This window comes from Culex pipiens, chromosome 1, assembly GCF_016801865.2.
Source record: "Culex pipiens pallens isolate TS chromosome 1, TS_CPP_V2, whole genome shotgun sequence".
Classification (NCBI taxonomy): domain Eukaryota; kingdom Metazoa; phylum Arthropoda; class Insecta; order Diptera; family Culicidae; genus Culex; species Culex pipiens.
The window spans coordinates 120,306,460-120,329,064 of NC_068937.1; the positions used below are offsets into that span (position 1 = coordinate 120,306,460).

Consider the following 22,605-nt stretch of genomic DNA (forward strand, 5'->3'; position numbering starts at 1 on the left):
TTGGCATGATGACGGTGAAACGTTTTCCATTTCTACACCGTGCACGTGGCGGAGCTGTTGAACGAGTGCCACTCTAACACATAGGATTCAGCATTAGTGATTTTGTTTATCTACTTTACAATTTGTATTTGTAACCAATAAATAAGATCACCTAAATCATATTTTAGCAACTTTGTAACCAAATTTCACCAACATTATTTTTATTTGCGAAATTTAAAAGGACTGTCAAAAGAGATGTTTCACACCTCATACATCACCGGCCAATTCGGACATCACATCATCATTAAATCTGAAAAGGTGTCCCGAAAGGCGATGGTCGTAAAGAGGACAACACAGTTAAGTACAGCAGCTTATTTATTTTCTCATTACCTTTATGACAGAAGGATGTGAGCATACACAGCTAAAAAGGTAGTAATCCAGCTGCGTGAAAAAGGCCTGGGTGTAAACAAATATTGCATTATTTAATTTAAGGTAATTTTACACCCCTAAATATGTAGCCCATCAGTATGGGAAACCTAATTGACCGAAATGTCAAGCCCATATATGCGGTTATCCTTCCAGCTTTACATCGGTCTAATGGCCGGGTGGGCTAACGTGCCAGTCCTCACTGTTGGTGGTGGGTTTGAATCCCGTAGGTTGCAACTTTTTTTTAGTGTTTGCAAAAACTGTACATGCAGTGTGTTTATTTTGTCGAAGGTGATGTGCATGCTTTTGTATGCAATTTTACCATCGTATTTTTTGCTGTGTACATCCACGGCAGGCGTTCGGGAGTAAAATGGAAGTATAGATGTTTTTCCTTTCGGTTAGGAACCGCACATCTTTGGGTGTACACTGTACACATAAAATCAACATTTAACGACTTGATGTTGAACCTCTTCAGGTAATTCCATATTTGGGAAACTAAAGTTCCAAGCACACAAAGCACTCACTTCATTTCTTCATCCGGGGGCATAAAACACCTCAAGATCGATGAGCAGCAGTGTGACATTTCCGGTGGTCATCTGTTTGCCAAGCACCCGAGTGCCGCCACTAAAGTGCTCCTTAATATTCCGAGCTTTGCCAAAGTCACGATGACAGAGACGACTTGGTCCACTCTGGTGTTCTCTCCTCTGGAGAGTTTGACTGCCGGTTGCAGCACTAATCTGACCACCGCAAGCACGGTGAAACAGGTGCACACAACGTTGCGGTGGTGCTATCTTGCCGCAATCTCGAAAACATGTGTTCAGCGAAGAACACGCAGAAGCAAACACACGACAAGTGACCACAACCCAGGCACACGTGAGATCCACTGGAAACGGCTGCGCGCTGTGGTAAAGGCCATATTATATCGGACATTAATTTAATGATTGGGTTTGTTTATTACTGTACGCTCATATATTAATTAGTAAACGTCACGAGAACGAACGCATGAGCATTTGGAACATTATGCAGAACGGCCGACGAGGGTCCTCTCAAGTCCCCGAGTCGGCGTGTACCAGAGCAGTGTGTGTGGTGGCAGCATCACAATTCAGAGGCTCTTAAAATTGCTGGAAGAGGTTCTACCGCCAATGACGATGTAAACTTGGGATTGGGTAGCGTGAAATTATTTAAGCTCTAAATGGATTAGAGAATTTTCATATAACTAGATGTTGATGCTTGCACTATTAATGCTTTTGAATAAAACGTCAATAGTTTGTAATCCTTTTGACATTTCTAGGCTAAAACGGAATCGACGTAACACCTTATAATGTGGCCCTCTTAAACCTTGCGGTTTCGTCAACGGATCCACAGGCGTGTATCGTTCTTTTTGCGACTAGACTCCGCCTCCCGGGTCTCCTAAGTGTGAAGGTATGGCACGGGGAGAGGGCACCGAAAACCTATATTTACACTTAGAATTTTTTGCGTCCGCCTCGGGATTCGAACCGGCGACCTCTGGATTGTGAGTCCAGTGCGCGGTCCGATTGATCCACACAGGCAGACGCTAGGCTAACCATGTTCTAATGTAAGACTCGGACATTATGTTCAATATTATTGAGTAATTAATGCATTTTTTTAAATAATTCAAATAAACAAAATAAAATGCGTTGTGCAAAGTTTTGTAAAGTTATGCAAATTCAGATCAATCACAGTATTGGATTGGTCGATATTTGAAAAGATCATTCATTGAGCCGCATACATAGAAGCTCTGGTAACTCTATCTGGCATCTCATTGTACCAATACTTAAGTGATTTTTTATATTATATTCCAAACCAACTCTTACATTTTCATGAAAGGCTCAACATTTTTTTTTCCTAGATTTTTTTTGTTCGAAAACGTGATCAGTTTACTAAAAGTCTTAAAAAACCTCAAAATTGTTCGAAATTATAAAATTTCTAAAAACATTTCTGATTCATTTCAAACAACCATGTGGGGCAATATGCACCGCAACATTGGGGCAAAATGCACTACAACAACGGGGCAAAATGCACCGGGTAAAAGCAGTTTTCACTAGTCACCACTAGATGACACCGCTGTTTTTACAAAGGAGCTTCAAAGCGGTGAATTTTGCCCCGACTATCCCAGTCACTAAATATTCTAGCAGAGCTGGTTCTGCCAGAATCCTGCTAGAACGGTGGAACATTTCTGTTAGAATGCTGTAAGAATATCCAGCTCTGTGAGAACTCTGCTAGAATCCTGCTAGAACGTTGTGACTGGGATGCTTTTTGTAGAAAATTTAATTAAAAATACATTTTGATGTTTTTGGACTCATCTATCTACAGAATAATGAAGATTATGGCAAAAACTATCTGCCTCAAAACTTACAATATCAATAAATGCTTTTTATATTGTCCAAAAATCATAATGAAAGTTCAATGAAAATTAGATGAAAACACAACACTATTATGTTTTGCCTTTCCCACTTCACTGAGGCAAGGCTATAAAATCACTCGAAAATTGAACTTCTTAAATATACCAGAATCAAATTCTGAGCAAATGTCTGTGGGGATGTGTGTAGACATGATTTTTTTCCACACGATTTTCTCAGAACTGGCTGAGGCGATGTTGGCCGGGTCAGCCTTATTCGATTCGTTTTGGGGTCCCATAAGACCCTTTTAAATTTTATTCTGTTTAGTAAAGTATTTAAAAAGTTATGCTAAGAAAAAGATTTTTGTATTTACAAAAAAGGTTGAATTTTTGCATTACCTCAAAAGGCTGGATCCAATAAACCAAATTTCCAGTTTTTGCTTTTTGGGTGTTTTTGAAACCGCCTTGAGTCAGGGGTATCAAAAACACCCTTATTATATTCCATTTTACGCACACTTCCGACCTGGAAACGGGATTTAACGGACAAGAAATACAGTCCATTCCCAGAACGACACGCGACTGGGAAGCAAATAATGATCGATGATTGCGTTGCCTTATGACAGATCGCGAAGGAGACAAAGTAAGGTACGTCGGTAATCTAATTTGTAAAATGATAAACAATCACCGGAACAGATGCGGAATGATTGATTCACTCTGTGTGCGCGTCTTCTAGTTCAGATCTGGTAAATTGATGTGATAATGACTTTTCCAAGGTTTGAACCAAGTACGGGGGTAATCAAATCTGGAGTTATGATTGAGAACGTCCTAAGAATTCAGTTCATCAATTTAAATTCTTACAGCTAATTCGGCATCTTAGCAAACTCCAAATTCAAATTTCACCTCTACCATTAACATTTCTTACCAGGAAAAACGCATTTCAAGCGTCCCAAAACTCGCCCAGGTCAACTATTAAGAATTCATCTTCCCTATAAAAGATTCAGTAGCAGCTTCGAGAAGCTGGCATTTTTACTTTCCCAAGAATTGTTATTGCTTTCCGGTCCCGACCTTTCAAACTTGTGGAATCGTTTTGCAATGTTTTGCTTGGATGCTCAATGCCGAATTTTCCAGAACTTGTAACCTATCGCTTGTACGTAGTACAATCTCTGGTCACAATGCTTCGCATCATCCTGTCAAACTGAACCGTAGGGACAAGTTAGGATATTGTAATCAACCATTACACTTAAACAACATACAAAACATGGTATCCCTATTCCTAAAACGGTTAGCACGACTCACATCTCTTTGAGCAATTTTCGAAATACGCATACAAAAGCTTAAAATTTTATAAAAGGGACTTCTTCATTTTGAATCGTCCTCATTTGCCGCTACCGACTAGAATCCGTTACATATATTCTAGTCCCACCTGTAAAAGTCTTGTAATTTAAAGTGCAGTGAAATTGTTAAATCAGTGTTGAATGTTAACAGCATTCCAATAGCGGCGAAATGGTAATTTAGTGTCTTTAACTATGTGAGTCGTGTCTTAAGAGTGTCTTTTATTGTTAATTTAGTGTCAGGGAGTTGGTCCCAACAATTCACCATCCAAACTAAACGCAAAGGACCGCGCTCAACGTCAAAAGAGGTCGTTTGGTTGGTGGTGCATGGAGTGTCACAAATAGTGGTAATTATTAATCAATTGTAAGATCTGCACAAAACGCTAGAAATGAACTCCTTTCCAGAACCTCCAAGTTGGCAAAGCGCGCCAACCCGAGAATTCTGTAGAGCGCAATGGCGGAGGCCATCCGGTGAGTTCATTGTTTAACCACTAGACACGAGAGCACAAGTACTAAAACAAAACTTAAACGCACAGGTTTTTTTTTATCCAAGACAAAGACACAAAACCAAAGACACCAAAACCGTTGCTGCGCCAGGCCTGGCCGGAGGAAGAACCTCCGACTTGACTCGACCACCGCGGGATACACTAGAACACACGTACACACACACACACATGGTTAGGTTAGTTTTAAATCAACGTAAAATTCAATAAATTAGGACAACTAAAAACGCAATAAACATGACTTTTCTCATAACCCAAAGCGACGATCTTTTGTGATTCTTTTTGCCAGGACAGTGCGATTTGCTGAATCGAACCAGGATTGTGAAAGGGTAGGTACAATTCTCCTTCCCCACGTCAAATGTGAGCAGTTGCAGATCTCTACATCTCTCTCTCATCTCCAAGAGTCTCAAGTTCTGGTTTTTATTTAATTTTTAATTAATGAACTAGTGGTGGTAATTGCCCCCTAGTTCGTTATTACAAACTTTTCAATGTTTTTGCAGCTGACTGGTTGGACTTTCTACATAGTTTGGACCTTGCAGAGATATACACACAAAATAGAGATAGTTTTTTTTTCTTTTAATTTGGACTTATTGGAAACTATCGAGAAATTAAAAAGAGAGATGTGAGCCGATAACATGGATTGAGACATTCGCAGCTGTCATGGTTAGAGAGCCTGGAGCTCCAGGCTTTCTAGTCATGGTAAACTTTACAGCATCTTGACAGAAAGTTTAACTCCATGTTGCATTTTTAATATCTCGATTACTGAATGAATATTTCAATTTAAATTGAGTAGCATCGTTGGAGTGTCTTTAACACTCAAACGGTCGGGTAGTCATTTGACGCCTAAATAGGGGTCATATGACTACCCGAGCCTTTGAGTTTAAGAGTGTTCCATTTTGTTCTTCTGGCAAATATTGTAAAAAAAAAACAAAGGCATTAATGCGATTATTATACAGGTTATGCCTAACAATGACAATTAAAAAAAAAAAAAAACAAAGTCTGTCATATAGAAAACGCCAAAAACCACCAAAAATCCCGTTTTTTCAACATTTTTATTTTTAAAACCGCTGTATCTTCCCAAGAATTTGACATAGGACAATGGTCAATACGGAGACTTTTATGTAAAATTGTCTGGAGAATCGATTCCAACTACCGGTTTTTAAAAATTTTGACGTTTAGACCACTTTTCCAAAAAACAGTTTTAGTAAATGATTTTTGTATTTTTTTAGGAGAGACATACCATCCTGCATTTTTCGTCAGTCTTTTAGTAACATTTTAGGCTATTTCCTCAAAAATTTTGAACGAAAAAAAATCGTGACATCACCTTCAAATTTAAGTTTTAGACTTAAATATCAAAAAATCTCATAGATGTGGCGTGTATTTTTGTTTCAGTGTATTTTTTTCAGAAAGCCCGTCCAATTTCCTACAAGTTTGTCTTTGACCACTTTTTGATACGATGCAACGGCTTCGAGATACAGTAATTTTTAAATTGCAAAATACTAAAATATTTAAATACCTTACGCCCTTCTCAAATGTTATTCTCGAGTACTATTTGCTCCATATGCACAAAAATGGCTTATATAGGCCTAGGATAACATGTCTACAAAGTTTCATTGAAATCGGAGAGGGTCGGGTACAAAAGTATCAGAAAAATTCCTGATTTGAGCTGGAATTGCTCAAGAGAACATTACCATGAAAATATTGCTAAATCGTTTTTCCGAATGAACCAATGTTTTCTACACATTATCCATGCCAAAAACAAGAGGTTTTTGCCTGGCAACAAGCATAGCATTTCTTTAAAGGAAAATTCCATGTGGAACAAGCTGAGTGCCGTTAAGAAGAGCTCTTAGTGCCGATGCATGTCTGGGCATTATGCTTTAATGCGATTATTATACAGGTTTTACCTAACAATGACAATTAAGTTTGTCACATTACATCATTTGAGTCCCGGACCCTCAAACATGTACCCAGATTATGATGATATTATACAAAGATCGTCATGAGAACGCCTGGTAGCGCTTTTTACAAACAACATTTTGAAGCCGATCCACTTATCATAAGACAGTTTCAATTCTTGTATTTTTTGATCCGGCTGAAACTTTTTTGGTGCCTTCGGTATGCACAAAGAAGCCATTTTGCATCATTAGTTTGTCCATATAATTTTCCATACAAATTTGGCACCTGTCCATACAAAAATGATGTATGAATATTCAAAAATCTGTATCTTTTGAAGGAATTTTTTGATCGATTTGGTGTCTTAGGCAAAGTTGTAGGTATGGATAAGGACTACACTGGAAAAAAATGATACACGGTAAAAAAATTTTGATTTTTTATTTAACTTTTTGCCACTAAAACTTGATTTGCAAAAAAAAACACTATTTTTACTTTTTTTATTTTTAGATATGTTTTAGAGGACATCAAATGCCAACTTTTCAGAAATTTCCAGGTTGTGCAAAAAATCATTGACCGAGTTATGATTATTTGAATCAATACTGATTTTTTTTTCAAAAAATCGAAATATTGGTCGCAAAAATTTGTCAACTTCATTTTTCGATGTAAAATCAAATTTGCAATCAAAAAGTACTTAAGTGAAATTTTGATAATGTGCACCGTTTTCAAGTTCAATCCATTTTCAGGTGACTTTTCGGAAAAAAGTCGCAGTTTTTCATTTTTTTAAATTAGTGCACAGGTTTGCCCACCTTTGAAAAAAAAATATTTCTGAAAAGCTGAGAAAATTCTCTACTACAACGCAAACATTCAATATTACGCCCTTTTAAAATGTTAGTCTTGGTTTAAAAATTTTGAAAATAGGAAGGAAGGAATTTGTTCATGAGTACGTTGCATTTGCACTATGAACTTGAATATATTCCTTCGTGGTTCTCGCATTCGTGAATTTGATTCACGATTTTGAGAATTGTTTTTTTCCGTGTAGAAGCATAAGGAATCCTATAGCTAATAGGACCTTATAGAAAATCTAGATATACACCAAACAATTTATTTAAATTCATTTTCATATGAATTCAACTACGGGAGCAACCTCAGAAAGAGGTGCATAACCAAATCTGGCCGCTTCATAGCATTTACCAATGCCAACGAGGCCCTATCAATCCACCTTCCCAAAATCGATTTTTCTGGCATGTGTCCTTTCTTATTTTCCCTATGTTGTCGGGCTTGCGCTATCTTGCCGCACGTTGGGTTCGGTTTTTGTGTGAGTGTTTTTTTTTTTTTTGGTTTTTGTTCGAAATCTCGAATTTGAAACCGAATTTGAAGATCTGTAAAGGCCATAAGATGCTGCATGGAATGGAGTACAATATGGCGCTTTTAACTCCATTTAGTCAGAAATCAACGTGCGGCAAGTTAGCGCAATCACGACAATATGTATGTGTCTACAAAGCCAAACTGGTAGATTTTCTTCAAAAGACCCCGTCGAGAGCGGTTTCCAAACGTGTGAGAGTGTGGCTTGCGGTTTACTACCGAATCGGTGGAGCGTAGCCTCCTTCTTTTCGAAGCTAGTACAGAGCGTACCTACACCGTACTCTTCAGATTTATGGAGCTTTACTTGATATATGACGGCCCCTCCGGAAGCAAATAAGAACGCCAAGATTGGCACCAAAAAGTCCGGAACCGGTCGAAATAAACGGCCGTGCGGCAGTGCAGAGTCGAACGATCCGAGCAATTCTGCAAGGCTTCTTTCTTGCTCTGGACGAGTGAGCGTGCCTAGATTTTCCTGATTTTTCAGGGTGAGCTGAGCACAAACAACGTCGTTTTCGACGACCGTAGGTACGGGAAGCATGATACAAGGTTGCACCGCCAAGGGTTTTGGAGGAATCCACCCATGTGATACGATTGTAGTTTTCTTACATTTTCTTACACTGACTCAAACGTATCGTGTGCCACTTATTGAAGTGTTTTTTTTAATTTACGGTTCTGAATAAAAATGTATAGGTTTGTTTTAAGTCAAATGAATTACTGCTAGATGAATTTATCGCTTGATAGTTTAATACACGTTTACATTTTTCACCAAACAATACTTGTTTTTGTTTGATTTGTTATTGTAAACAAGACTAATACAACTTCACTTGGAACTAAACAAATCAACACAGACATATCAGAAATGATTAATGATTTCGTTGATTAGTATCAAGAAGAAGAAATAAAAGAACCAAAAAATCATACAACAGAAAAACATTCAGCTGTTTGTCACCACCAAGCAAATGAAAACGGTTTCTTTGAGTTTAACAGCCACGGACGCCACGGATCTACGAACTTTAAAGTCCCACTGAGGTCTTATTTTGCTTGTATCACCGAATAGAAAAGGTACCTTTCTGCTAGAAATGGCAAAAATCTCGAGAGTGGCATTTGGGCTCATCAACAGTAGTACCATCCGGACAAAAACAAGTTTCAATTTGGGGTTTACTCATCGAATGCTTTTACAGCAATTTCCCAACGTACAGTGAGTCAAATATTTGTCCGTACCCCCCCGTACGGGAAATGTTTGTGATATAAAAGTACATAAAATTCGACTAAAGTGCCATGTTTTATACATCAATCGACGCGGCAGAATGTCCTCTTTAAGACACTGTCATTGGATTTGCAAAAAACTTTTTCTTGAAAAATACAAAGGTTGTTTACTGAAAAAAGTCAAAAAAAGAGGTCAAATAATTGTCCGTACCCCTGGTAAAAGTACAAAATCTGATCGATTTAAGTGAATTCATTTATGAAATGTTGTTTCAGTGTCAAATACTAGTACCTTTAGCCAGTTTATGACAACTTTGAGCTTCTGATAAGTTTGTTTAGTTAATTTATATTAAAAATTGGATTAAATTTAGTTTTTTAAAGTAAAACTTGTCAAAACATTAGTTTATAAACAGCTATTTTTGTAAAATTGCTATTTTGTGTTGTAAGAGTCTCTATTGAACAAGTTTCAACAATATTTGTTCAAAATATACATTGATTTCATCTTTTTTATTGACATTTTTCGACCAAAAATACTGTTTCGGAACAATACCGTTAAACAATCCGGATTGTCCCGGAACCGGTTCAACCCCTCGGAGGGAAATTTTGTGGTGATCAGATATAGGACAAAAAAACCCACCTCTTGCAATTTGAAGCATCCAATTTCGTCCACTACAGCCCGATTACGATTCCCTAGTCTGAAATTTGAAATTTTCAAATTCCCCAAGCAAAACATTCTGACCCAGAACGGTACAGAAATTCTCAGCACGGAAAGTGAAAATTTCAAATTTCAGACTAGGGACTCGTAATCGGGCTGTAGTGGACGAAATTGGATGCTTCAAATTGCAAGAGGTGGGTTTTTTTGTCCTCTATCTGATCACCACAAAATTTCCCTCCGAGGGGTTGAACCGGTTCCGGGACGGTCCGGATTGTTTAACGGTATTGTTCCGAAACAGTATTTTTGGTCGAAAAATGTCAATAAGAAAGATGAAAACAATGTATATTTTGAACAAATATTGTTGAAACTTGTTCAATAGAGACTCTTACAACACAAAATAGCAATTTTATAGAAATAGTTGTTTATAAACTAATGTTTTGATAAGTTTTACTTAAAAAAAACTGAATTTGATCCAATTTTTAATATAAATTAACTAAACAAACTTATCAGAAGTTCAAAGTTGTCACAAACTGGCTAAAGGTACTAGTATTTGACACTGAAACAACATTTCATAAATGAATTCACTTAAATCGATCAGATTTTGTACTTTTACTAGGGGGTACGGACAATTATTTGACCTCTTTTTTTAACTTTTTTCAGTAAACAATTTTTGTATTTTTCAAGAAGGAGTTTTTTGCAAATCCAATGACAGTGTCTTAAAGAGGACATTTTGCCGCGTCGATTGATGTATAAAACATGGCACTTTAGTCGAATTTTATGTACTTTTATATCACAAACATTTCCCGTACGGGGGGGTACGGACAAATATTTGACTCACTGTAAAAAGCAACAGTACCGGTAGCAGCAGTAGCGAAAGTACTTTTGATGGGACATGTCCGTCCTATTGCATCAAAAGTTGTAAACGGTTCCCTGAAGAGGATCTCCGGGTAAACAAATCCGTTCCTTTCAAAGCCAGTGCTGCCGAGCAAAAGGTTTGATCGGTATTCTTGAAAGAAAATACTCATCATTTTGGGAAATAGTTACATTTTTAATACACAGAATTCAAAGTAGGGGAAATATACCCATTTTAATCACTCTAAGCTGTTCGACCATTTCTAATCACTTTTGCAGTTTTCGGCTATTAAATCAACATTTTTTGATGTATCAACAATGGAGAGTTGCTTGCTCACTTTTATTTAAACTATTTGTTACTTTGAAACAGTTAAAAACACTTTATGAAAGCTGTAATTCATGATCTAAGTGCTGATAGGCCTATAATAGAAATAGGCTGAGAAAGGGTATAGTTCCTCTAAATGGGATCTTTGCATGCAAAGTTGTACGCAACGAGCCGACCATGTATCAGCACCATCTATCGGAGCGCTCATGTGACTTTCCGTGCCGGTAATGCAAACATCATAAAAGTTTCCGCTACTTGAGCATCTTTGTGCCAACAACTTTGAGTTTGTTTTCGATATCCGAACCAGCACATTTTGGGACACGTGCTGCTGCTTCCAGATGAGTTGTACCCACAGAAAGTCCCTCGACAGCCGTACAGACGGGTCTCTTCATTATCTTGTGTGGTTTTGCACACAGTCCTCCGGTTTTGAGCCACACTGACAGTCGGGCAAAAAACGTGTTTATCCGGATCTTGGCAAAGTTCGACGTGGGGCGAACCCGTTCCGTCGAAGACGAGGGTTGCCCTCGGGGGCCACAATTTAACCCGCAGATGATAGAGTCTACTTGCAGGCGTTATTATTACTTATGGAACGACACTCTCGTTTGTTGTTCTTTACGCGAGAGGTTAAAGAAACTTCACCCAAATTTCCCGCAAACAAAAACAAAGTAATAATTACGTTCGTGACTGAAGTGAACTCGTGAGGGTTATGAGATCAGATCGTTTCATCCACATGTTCAGTCCATTTTTCACGAATCATCATCGTAAATACCGCTCGCAATTAGTGCAATTATTGCTTGCTCATCATTAAATACCGGCTAACTGCTTCCGCTCAAGAGTACTTCCTGCAATGTCGTTGCCAAAACTGCATTCTCACCACACGTCGTCGTTTGGCACATCCTCGAGGAGCAGGGCAAATCCGGAACCCCACTTCAACCGAGTCACTGCAGCAAATCGCTACACTGTCTCGACACCGTTGTCGTCTTCGCCCGGCGTACACAATTGACTCAACAAAACTGTGGATGTCTACCCGGACTCTGACGGCATCCGACGAAAAGCCAGCCTCGATGATTTCGAAATCAGGTCACAAACCGGCCCGGAATCATCGCCATCGACACCATATATTCATGACTTTTTTTCCATCTGTCCTCTCTTTTTCCCATTTCCCGGATGAGAAGCTCCAAATTTTGAGACTATTGTGTTACGACTGGAATTTTTGGCGCGCTGGAGACTTTTCCTGGGTAACCCTTAGCTTTCAAGTGAGTTTATGTTATTCCCTGAAAGCTTAAACGTCCGCAATCTTCGGGGCTTATCAACAAACCAACCTAAAACAGCTAAGGGATAGCACGCCAGTTTGCTCAAAATCGCATACTCACAGCAGCCACTTTTTTGAAGCTTATGCTGTATATCACGTAGTTCTTTCTTTTCGTTCCACCCACCTCGCACGATGTGGAGATGGAGAGGGTGGGCTTCACAGGTGACATTTTTCATTCATCAACCAACCAGCCAGTTTTCAGCCGGAGGAGGAGGTCCGTATCGGTTCGATACAGTCATCGTCTGCTGCTGCTCCGTCGATGTCATTTTTGATGAGCGACTGTGACAACCAGCGACATTCGTTCTTGGCGAGCCGGTAGCAGTCTCAGCGAAACCCGTGAATTTTGGATTGATGTTCCGGGCTGATTATGGGCCATTCTTTCGCGCTGATTGATCGAATTACGCGTCAGTCATCCGGCGATGGATGGAAAGCTTTAGGGGCTTCTTGCAATTCAATTGAATATTTAGATTCTATTCGAATTTATTGTAATAATTGATTTAATGAAGACCTTCCAATTCCTTTAAAAAATGTCATTTAAACTTATATCGTTTTTTGCTGTGCAAAACATTAAGAACAACCAAAACTTATATTCAAAATTACATATTCACGCATAAATACGAACTTTTTGTGTAAAAACTTGCTTCTTTATGTGTGTGCGTGCAACGTCGAATGAGCGTTGGTCGACTACTGCCTCGCATTGCAGCTGCTCAATGAGCTAGGGCACTCACGACTGCGCCGAGTTTGTTTATGTCACGGTTTTGCGGTTCAGTGAATGGATCTCAAAAATTCGTGTTAGCGTCGCCGATTTTCGAGTCAGGACCCCTGACATTTTCAGCACTGGTCACAGGCCTGTTACATCTCGAATAATAATTCAACAATATTATCCCTTTGCCATATTGGACTCCACCTTGGATAACACGCTTCTGGGTCACCGTGACCGATTTCCATGGTCATATTACGGTTCAGCGACTCCATATTAGTTACAATCGACTCGTCGACAGCCTTCATACTGTGATACTGTTGACTTCTCTATATAGTCGCCATTTCCCCCGCCATTTGGTCGCTTCCCTTAACCCTTTCAGGCCTGAATTAAAAAAATATATTTTTTTAGTTAATGTTGGGCAAATGATCCTAAGGACCAAACAAAAATTATAGGCTACTTTTGAACATTTTGATTTTTGCTTTCCTCACCTTACTGAGGAAAGGCTATAAAATCACTCGGAAAAAGAACTTTTTAATTAGACCTCCTAGACCTACCTTCATTTGTACATATCGACTCAGAATCACCAGCTGAGCAAATGTCTGTGTGTTTGGCTGTATGTAGACATGTGTACCGAATCAATGTCACTGGAATATCTCGTCACTGACTGAGCCGATTTTTACCGTATTGACCTCATTCGATTCGTCTTGGGGTCGCATAAGCCCCTATTGAAATTTATAAGATTTCGTAATCAAAAGTCAAAAGTTATGCTTAAAAAACTGCTGCATATAAATTTCACAATTTGCAAAAAAGGGTGGTTTTTGCATGAAAACCTGTCATATTATATATTTTTAGAAAGGTTCTGATATGACCTTTCTTGTGGATTAAGAATTTTCAAGATCTGACTTACCTATCAAAACTTACAAGCAGTTTAAAAAAATGGTCTGAATTTACATAACCTTAAATGGTCAGGACTGATCGCCACAAAAAAGCCATGTAGAGGGATGCCATTTTCCTCAAAAGCGGTGTCTGTAGAATCTTGACAAAAAGTCTGTAGGTAGTCTGTTTTTTTATTAGGACCTCTTAGGTGCTGCGATCACGTTAGCGGAGATCCATAAACAATGTGGACACTTTAGGGGGATTGGAATTACTCTATAAATGAGAGGAAGGCACCAACCACCTAAAGGTGGATTAAGTAACGTTTTGCCTTCCTCACCTTACTGAGGAAAGGCTATAAAATCACTCGAAATATGAACTTCTTAATTCGACCGCCTAGACCCACCTTCATGTATACCTATCGACTCAGAATCAAATTCTGAGCAAATGTCTGTGCGTGTGTATGTCTGTAAGTCCGTGCACCGAAAAAAATGCACTCGATTATCTCCGGACTGGCTGAACCGATTTGGGCCGTTCTGGTCTCATTCGGTCCGTCTTAGGGTCCCACAAGACCTATTTTAACTATTATGAAGTTTTGTTAAGTATTTCAAAAGTTATGCTAAAAAAACGATTCCGGCTAAAGTTTGAAAGATTGTAAAAAGGGTGGTTTTTGTAAGAAAACCCGTCTGATCATACATTTTTAGAAAGGTATTTGAAAGACCTTTCCAATGAGCCCAAAACATTGAAGATTTGATAACCCTATCAAAAGTTATGAGCACTTAAGTGTCATTTGTACACATTTCAGAGGCCGGATCTCAAATATTTTGATGAAAAAGTTGTCCGGATCTATCATGCTACCCATCGTTGGATAGGTTATCAAAAGACCTTTCCAACAAGCCCAAAAAAATTGAAGATCTGATAATCCTATCAAAAGTTATAAGCACTTAAGTGTCATTTGTACACATTTCAGATGCCGGATCTCAAATATTTTGATGAAAAAGTTGTCCGGATCTATCATGCTACCCATCGTTGGATAGGTTATCAAAAGACCTTTCCAAAAAGCCCAAAACATTGAAGATCTGATAACCCTATCAAAAGTTATAAGCACTTAAGTGTGATTTGTACACATTTCAGATGCCGGATCTCAAATATTTTGATGAAAAAGTTGTCCGGATCTATCATGCTACCCGTGGTTAGTTGGACAATTGAAAGATCTTTCGAATGAGCCCAAAACATTGAAGATCTGATAACCCTATCAAAAGTTATGAGCACTCAAGTGTTGTGTATACACTTTTTGGAGGCCGGATCTCTGATATTTTGATGAAATGATGTCCGGATCCATCGTCCGAACAAGCGTTAGTCTGATAATTTTAAGACCTTTCAAATGAGACTGTTATATTGATGATCGGATAACCCTATTAATAGTTAAATGACGATAAGCCATACAGTAAAACAGTTTTTCCGATTTCACATTTTTCAACTTTATTTTACGACTTAAATTGATTTTTTTTCTCACCATCTTATTTTTCATTCATAATTTTCACTTGATACAGTTACAAATGTCCTTTTTCGGTTTCTCCTATAATTCTCGTACAAAAAGTGCGCACACTGGGCCATTTTCAACACAGCCGCCGTTGGTTCCTCGCCAACGAACCCTCGATCCGCTTCTCCGCAATCTTCACTGAACCTCCTCCGATGCCGCTCCCTCCTCCTTCAGCGTCACAATCACGTCAAATAACTTGTGCAGCTCATCGCAGGTCGCGTGAAACAGCTTCGAGTCGGCCTCCGGACTGCGTTTGGCCACTTCCTGCTGCTCGAAAGCGACCGTGTTCTGCCGGAAGACTTGAATGTAAATAAACTTCTTCAAAATGTGTTTGAAACTCACCGTGTATAGATTTCCTCCGTGGAGCTTCGTCGGTACGGTTCCGACACTGAGGTCGAATGCCTGCGCTTATTGTCTGTGGGCTCGTGGTCGTTGGAGTTGGTTTTGTTGACCATTTTGGGAGGATTTTATTTTAATTTGAATGAAACTTCGAGCAGCCACAAAAATTTTGAAATCAAGCCGACTTTTAGCGTGACAGTAGAGCTGTCAAACCGGATTGGTGAGAAGGATTCGTTTCCAATGCGGGTGAGATTTTCTGAAGGGATCAAAGGGAGCGTTCTTTTATTACGTAACGCAAAAATCAGATTTTTAGACCCCCTCTCGCCCCCTCGTAACAAAGTTTCCATACAAATTTTAAAAAATTTGTATGGAGCGTAACACGACCTCCGACCCCCCCCCCCCTCTCCCCCTACTGCGTTACGTAATAAAAGAACGCTCCCAAAGTTTATGAAAATCCGTTGATTGGGTCCTTAAATTAAACTTTAATAGGGTACTAAAATAAGTTTAGATGGCTGATATTATTGTTCAAAACGATAAAGCTCATGAGGAGCCGATTACACGCGGCTTGCTCGGAGTTGGTAGGGGTGGGAATATTATGTTAAGTGACAAGATGGAATGCCTTTTGCCTAAACTCGTTGTCCAGCTGTTATATGTTTAGAAAATACTATATATATATATATGAGAGGAAGGCACCAACCACCAAAAGGTGGATTAAGAAACGTTTTTAAGTCATATATGACCCATCAGGCCTGAAGGGGTTACGGAATCCGGCGACCGCGACTATTTCAAAGGAACTTCGGATAATTGAATAAGGGATCGTTCTCTTATTATGCACCACAAAAATTAGGATTTTTAGACTCCCTTCCACCCTCTCTTAAAAATTCTATATCAAAATTATTCGATCGAAACAAACAATCACTTATTTAGAAATGTTTCGATCGAACAATCGGTGATTAATAATTCCGTAGTAACATTTCAATAGGGCGAATCTGCATTTGTTAACAAGCAGTCTATCCCTTTTGCTCAAGTGATAGTTCACGTCAAGTAAAAGGGGGATAGACTGCTTGTTTACAAACGCAGATTCGCCCTATTGAACTGTTACTACGGAATTCCTTGTTACATTCCAGAAAAAAAAATGATTCCCAAATTTTGTTTCGACGCGGACAAAATAACCTAAAAATTCGGCTGTTTTGTCAGTTAACTGACCTGCGCCTTCTTTCATTAGCGGGTAATTCTGCCAATATTGCTGACATCCTGCGGGGCCGGACCCCCTTTTCTTCCCTTGAGGCTTTGTAGCCACAATTTTCAGGGACATTTTAGCGCGAGGAGAGATGGGGGTGTGGGCTTCCATTAAGTGGGGATCACTTTGAAAGTTCAAACCCCAAAAGCGAAAAAAAATCCAAAAATAATCGAGCAAAAACTTTTCCGCTGAGCTGAGAGGAATTAATATTTATGACTTTTTCGGGCTGGGAGAAGCCCCCATGGGCACACGCAGGAAGCAGGGCAGCCAAAAGCCATTTGAGGACGATGTTTTTGTCACACCAATATTCGCCGAATAGGCCGCGCGCGCGATACTTCATTGAACACAATGTTCGAACAGATGGCACCGCACTTTGTCGTCCTCCGGCAGGAAGATAGATGTTCCCCACGAGTGGGCGTAGTTGTGGCCAAGTTGCTCGTGGGGAAATATTGTGGAAAGCATAAATATGTAATAAATCAATTCCATGAAAGTACGTGATGATTTCTGCGTTTTGGTACAAATGTTTCAATGATACACGTAATCTCGATGTATCAGTGCCTAAAATTAAAAGAAAAATCGTTGAATTTTCTGAATTCAGCATCCTAAAAATTAAATCGGTCATCCATTTGCTTGTCCCCTTTTTCACCCACCAACGGAAAATTTCCAGGCTGTGAGAGCATATCGAAAGCTTTTACAGCTTCACTTCGAGCGACACAGAAAGAAGAAAAAACAAATTCCATGAAAGTTTCCATCGTTTTCACGGTGGCTTTACGTTTGGCCTATCGCGCTACGCGAAGCCTTTTTTCGCACTCGCGAACGGTAATGCAACCTGTCAGCTTATAAAAATAAGATTCTACGATAATTTACTGTGAACTGTGGATTACCTTTTGTAGGTACGTGGTACGTGTGTCGTCCTTTTATCGTATCACACAAACGTGCCTGCGCCGGAGGAAAATTGAGTTAAATTCACGAGGGATTCTTGCTCGTTTATTGCAAATGTCGTGCGTAAGGCCTCGCTTCACATTGAATTGGAAATTGATAAATTGATTAAAAGCATTCCTTTCTGTAAAAAAGAAATAATACAAAAACCGTAAAAAGACTCACAAATGGCAAAAAGCAACAATTTCGCATCAATACTCGCTGGCCGGCAGCGACATTATGAGAACGTATAGTTTGTATCAGAATGTTATTAGTAGGGTTAGTGAAATTTCACGATTTCGCGGACAATGTGAAATCCGCGAAATTTGGCTTTTTCCGTGAAATTTTACGTTTGTGCGAAAATGTAACGATTTTTCTTAAAACATAATTTATCAAACTCAAATAGGAACTAATAAAATCATATAAACTACTGTAAGCGAGTGAATGCCCTGGTTTATTTACTAATAAATGGTTAGTGATTTTTGACGATATCGTGGACGGTGTGAAATTCGTGAAATTTATAAATTATCTCTTTTTTTTTAATTACAACTTAATAAATATTTCATCCATAAAAACAATTTAAGTAAATTTTATTAGCTTTCAATTGAAAAGCTTGATATTAACCGTTTGTTAAGAAACTAACTGAATTTAGTTATATTTTCATTCACTGTAATACAGATTTTACTGCTATCTTATTTGAAAGGTATAGTTTCAAAATAAAAGAATCAAGCTTTGTTTTATTCAAAATAAAATCAAGAGTATTTTTTTTTATTTTTGAAATCACCCTTTGAATGCTTTTAATTTTTTTCTGAGTCCAGTTTAAGTTTAATGACATTTGTTCATTTGGGTGGATAATTCCCGTGAAAGTTAAAAAATAATACTACTTTTTTGTTTTCTTTTCTCATTTTGAATAAAAATATCGATTTTGTTAAAAATTATATTAATTATGCCATTGATTTTAAATTTAGTTTTTGAAAAAGGAAGATGAATACATTAAAAATATGTTTAATGGGCTAAATGTCGCGGAAAATTCAATTTATTTTAGTAATTTTGGCTTGACAAGATTGTAAATCTTGCTTTGATATGAGCTATAAGCTTTATTAGTCGAAAATTACAAATGAATTCTTATAAATGAGAATATGCCAGCTCAACATTTTGTTTCAAAATATAAATAGAGCTCATAAACCTGGTGAAAAACTTTTTTGATAATTAGAACAATTTTTTGTTGGTGTAACGTTCAAGTTTAGTGAAGTTTTTTTTAAATTTATCTAAGAATAATATATAATGAAGCATAACGAGTAGTTTCTGTGATTTAAACGTAGGATTTTCAGAGTCATTCTAACACTTTTCATGTGCCGCGACATATGCGTGAAATTTTGAGTTTTGAAATTGAGGTCCCCGTGAAATTTGCAATTTTTGAGCATGAAAAATCACTAAGCCTTAGAGGTGGGCAAAACCGCTCTTTTTTAGGAGCCGCTCATTTTCGTTCGCTCACTGAAAAGAGCCGCTCTTTTGAATGGCTCTTTCGCTTTTTTTTCAAAATTTTGATAAAAAGGTTATTTTTAAGAACTTGCGAACTCTTTTCTAAATTCTGATTTAATCGATGAAGTCTATAAACACTGAAGTTAAATCAGACAAGAGAATTATTTTTTTCCATAATCTCTCAGCTATTTAGTAGATTTTTTGTAATATTTTACAAGCTATGCAATTTTAAATGCTCAAATTTGTATTCGGATAATACTTTAATCTACGATCAGTTAAATAAAAAAAAGCTTTTTTTTTTTGTTTGTTTAGAAAATCATTTACTTTTGAAATTTCAAAGATAAATGGAGTCTGAAATAAAGTTTGAAAACTTTAAAGTGGTGTTTGGTAGCAATGCTATTTTGGGATAAATTTTTATAAGCAATTATATTTCAATTGAGAATTTCATTTTCAATTCTAAAAACAAATTTTGTGATGCAATTTGTTCGAAATTCGGTTAACATGTTTAAATATCATTATATCTTTAAACGGTTATTTCAAAAGACCTGAGTTTAAAAAAGAACCGCGGTTCTTTTATTGTGAGCCAAGGTTCGATTGCTCTTTTTAATGAACCGGCTCTTTAAGCGGCTCGCTCATTTTTTGGCCACCTCTACTAAGCCTAGTTATTAGCAAGCACTGACGAACTGACGTCCCACAAGCAGCGTTGCCACATGTACAGATATTTTTGGCACAGACCAAACACTCAAACTAATTATTTTAACAGTTAAAATACACTTGAGTAGTTTTTGTAAACTGCACTGAAAAGATAAACATTTTTTGCAACTTTTTACTTGTTTAGTTTTTGATAAAAATGTTTTTCTTTAAAGTTATACTTGATTGAGTGTTTGGTCTGTGCCAAAAATATCTGTACGTGTGGCAAGCCTGCCCACAAGCGACCCACTTTTAACCGCAGTTGTCTTCTTCTTGTTTAGCGTTTTTTATTCTAGCGAACAATCTGTCAACCGATTTTTCTCTCTTCCCTCTCTTCACTAGCTCTCTTCTCTCGCTTCGCGCCAATGCTTACATGCAATGTATTGTTGACGTCAGCATAAACTGACACACGCTTTCGACGAAACGAACAGCGCGCTCCAACATCGTTCTGAGCGCATACTTTTTTAAAACAACGCAGATTACAAATTGAAGAATAGTCGCAATATCGAAAACACGTGTGGGAGAGAGAATTACTTCAGCGAACCTGAAGGTAGATGGAGTTGGTGTTCGCAGGAGAGTTTGCGGTCAGAAGATTGGGACATACAAATTTTAGCATTTTTGTACGACCTCAAATAAAAAGCCATTCGAAAACTTGCACCATAAACTGCCTGTGCCAAAAATTTTAAGCTTTTCCAAAGTGTATTTCTGGAGTTTTTTTTAAAGAACCAATAAACCAAATTTCCAGTTTTTGCTTTTTAGGTGTTTTGAAAACGCCTTGAGTCAGAGGTATTAAAAACACCCAAAAAGCAAAAACTGAAAATTTGGTTTAATGAACCTTTTAAAAAAACGTTACTTAATCCACCCTTAGGTGGTTGATGCCTTCCTCACATTCAGAGGGTAATGCTATCCAAAATAGATACAAAAGGGCGGACTTTTCAGTGTTCTATCAATTTGATTCATTATTCATACCATCAGATTGGTTAGTCAGATCTCCATAATTCAGGGCACTTATGTGCTTATAACTTTTGATAGGGTTGTCAGATCTGCAATCTATCGAACTCGTTGGAAAGGTCTTTTGATTAACTATCCATCGACAGGTCGCATGATAGATCCGGACAACGTTTTCATCGAAATATATGAGATCCGGCCTCTAAAAAGTGCATAAATAACACTTAAGTGCGCATAACTTTTGATAGGGTTGTCAGATCTTCAAACTTTTGAACTCGTTGGAAAGGTCTTTCGAATACCTTTCTAAAAATGTATAACACGACAAGGTTTCTTACAAAAACCACCCTTTTTATAATCTTCCGAACTTTTGTTAGAATCGTTTTTTAGCATAACTTTTGAAGTACTTTACTAAACTTTATAATTTTTAATAGCGACTTATGGGACCCCAAGACGGATCGAATGAGACCAATACGGTCCAAATCGGTTCAGCCAGTGCCGAGATAATCCAGTGAAATTTTTTTTGATCAACATCCCACCACACACACAGACATTTGCTCAGAATGTGATTCTGAGTCGATAAGTATACATGAAGGTGGGTCTAGGTCTAGGAGGTCAAATTAAGAATTTCGTTTATCGAGTGATTTTATAGCCTTTCCTCAGTAAGGAAGGCAAAAACAACTCAAGATTTGTAGAGATATAGCCATATTTGGAACCTAACATTTCAAAAGGGCACATAACTTTTGTAAACAATAGTGTATCCCTTTCACTCGTTTTGTGCCCTAATGAAATGACAAGCACGATTTGTGTTTTACGTCTTATTCGATTTTTGGTTTTATACAGAATCATATGCTAAACATCAAATTCGAAGTCCCGGCTCGTTCTCGCTCAAAAGATCGACAATTCATCAAGTCGAAGCTTAAACGCCAGAAGACAAGAAAGCACCATCCCGACGAATTATAGAATAGGGAAATGACGTTACATCGTGCTGTCATCTGGGTTTTGTAAGAGCAAAAGTGGAAATGTGCTGAGTCATGTGTGTGTGTGTCTGTGCAACCAACCAAACGGGACCACGCGGTCGCTTCTTACAAATTGAGTTGTTTCCATGTATTTTTAGATCTACATTCTATACATGCAAATAACTCGCATAGGCATTTGGAAGGTGTTAGCTCTGCCGAGCTTCGGTGACCCATTTCTACGCTGGCTAGCCGAGCGCGAGGTACTTCAGCTTTATCGACAAGCCCCGCCCTGAAGAACGTTTGGACCAATCGGATTCAAACGTTATTTAGAACTTCCGAACCCTTGACAAATGGACAAGGACCCAGCGCGTGTATAGTTTGATAGTAACAGTATTCCTAATTCCAGACGTCGCTCACCAATCCGTGGCCTAGTGGTTAGCATTTTTGCTTACCAATCCAAAGGACGGGGGATCGAACCCCGACTCGGGTGTCTTTGATTTTTCGTTCATGTTCAGAGTTTCAAGATTAATATTTCCTATACTTTCTCGTTGGGAGCAGAGGGGAATCGAACCCAGGACCATTCGCTTAGAAAGCGAACACCGTAACCAGTCAGCCACGGCCGCTCCTAAGTGGAAATGTGCTGAGTCATCGTCTAAAAATACGATAGGACGTCCTATCTCGCCCAGCAAAATGAAGTCGATAAAGCAGTCGGT

At 38.2% G+C, this 22,605-nt stretch overlaps 1 protein-coding gene and 1 long non-coding RNA gene across 14 annotated transcripts in view; both read right to left on the bottom strand.

The window, feature by feature from the left end:
* LOC120423960 (peripheral plasma membrane protein CASK) overlaps positions 1-22,605 on the bottom strand; it is a 539,239-nt gene that overhangs the window by 512,854 nt on the left and 3,780 nt on the right. The gene's annotated exons all lie outside the window — the stretch shown is intronic.
* On the bottom strand, positions 15,233-15,865 carry LOC120423963 (uncharacterized). Its single transcript, XR_005606297.2, has 2 exons — positions 15,662-15,865; positions 15,233-15,607 (listed from the first exon to the last, which is right to left on the bottom strand). It is a non-coding gene; the product is annotated as an uncharacterized LOC120423963 (long non-coding RNA).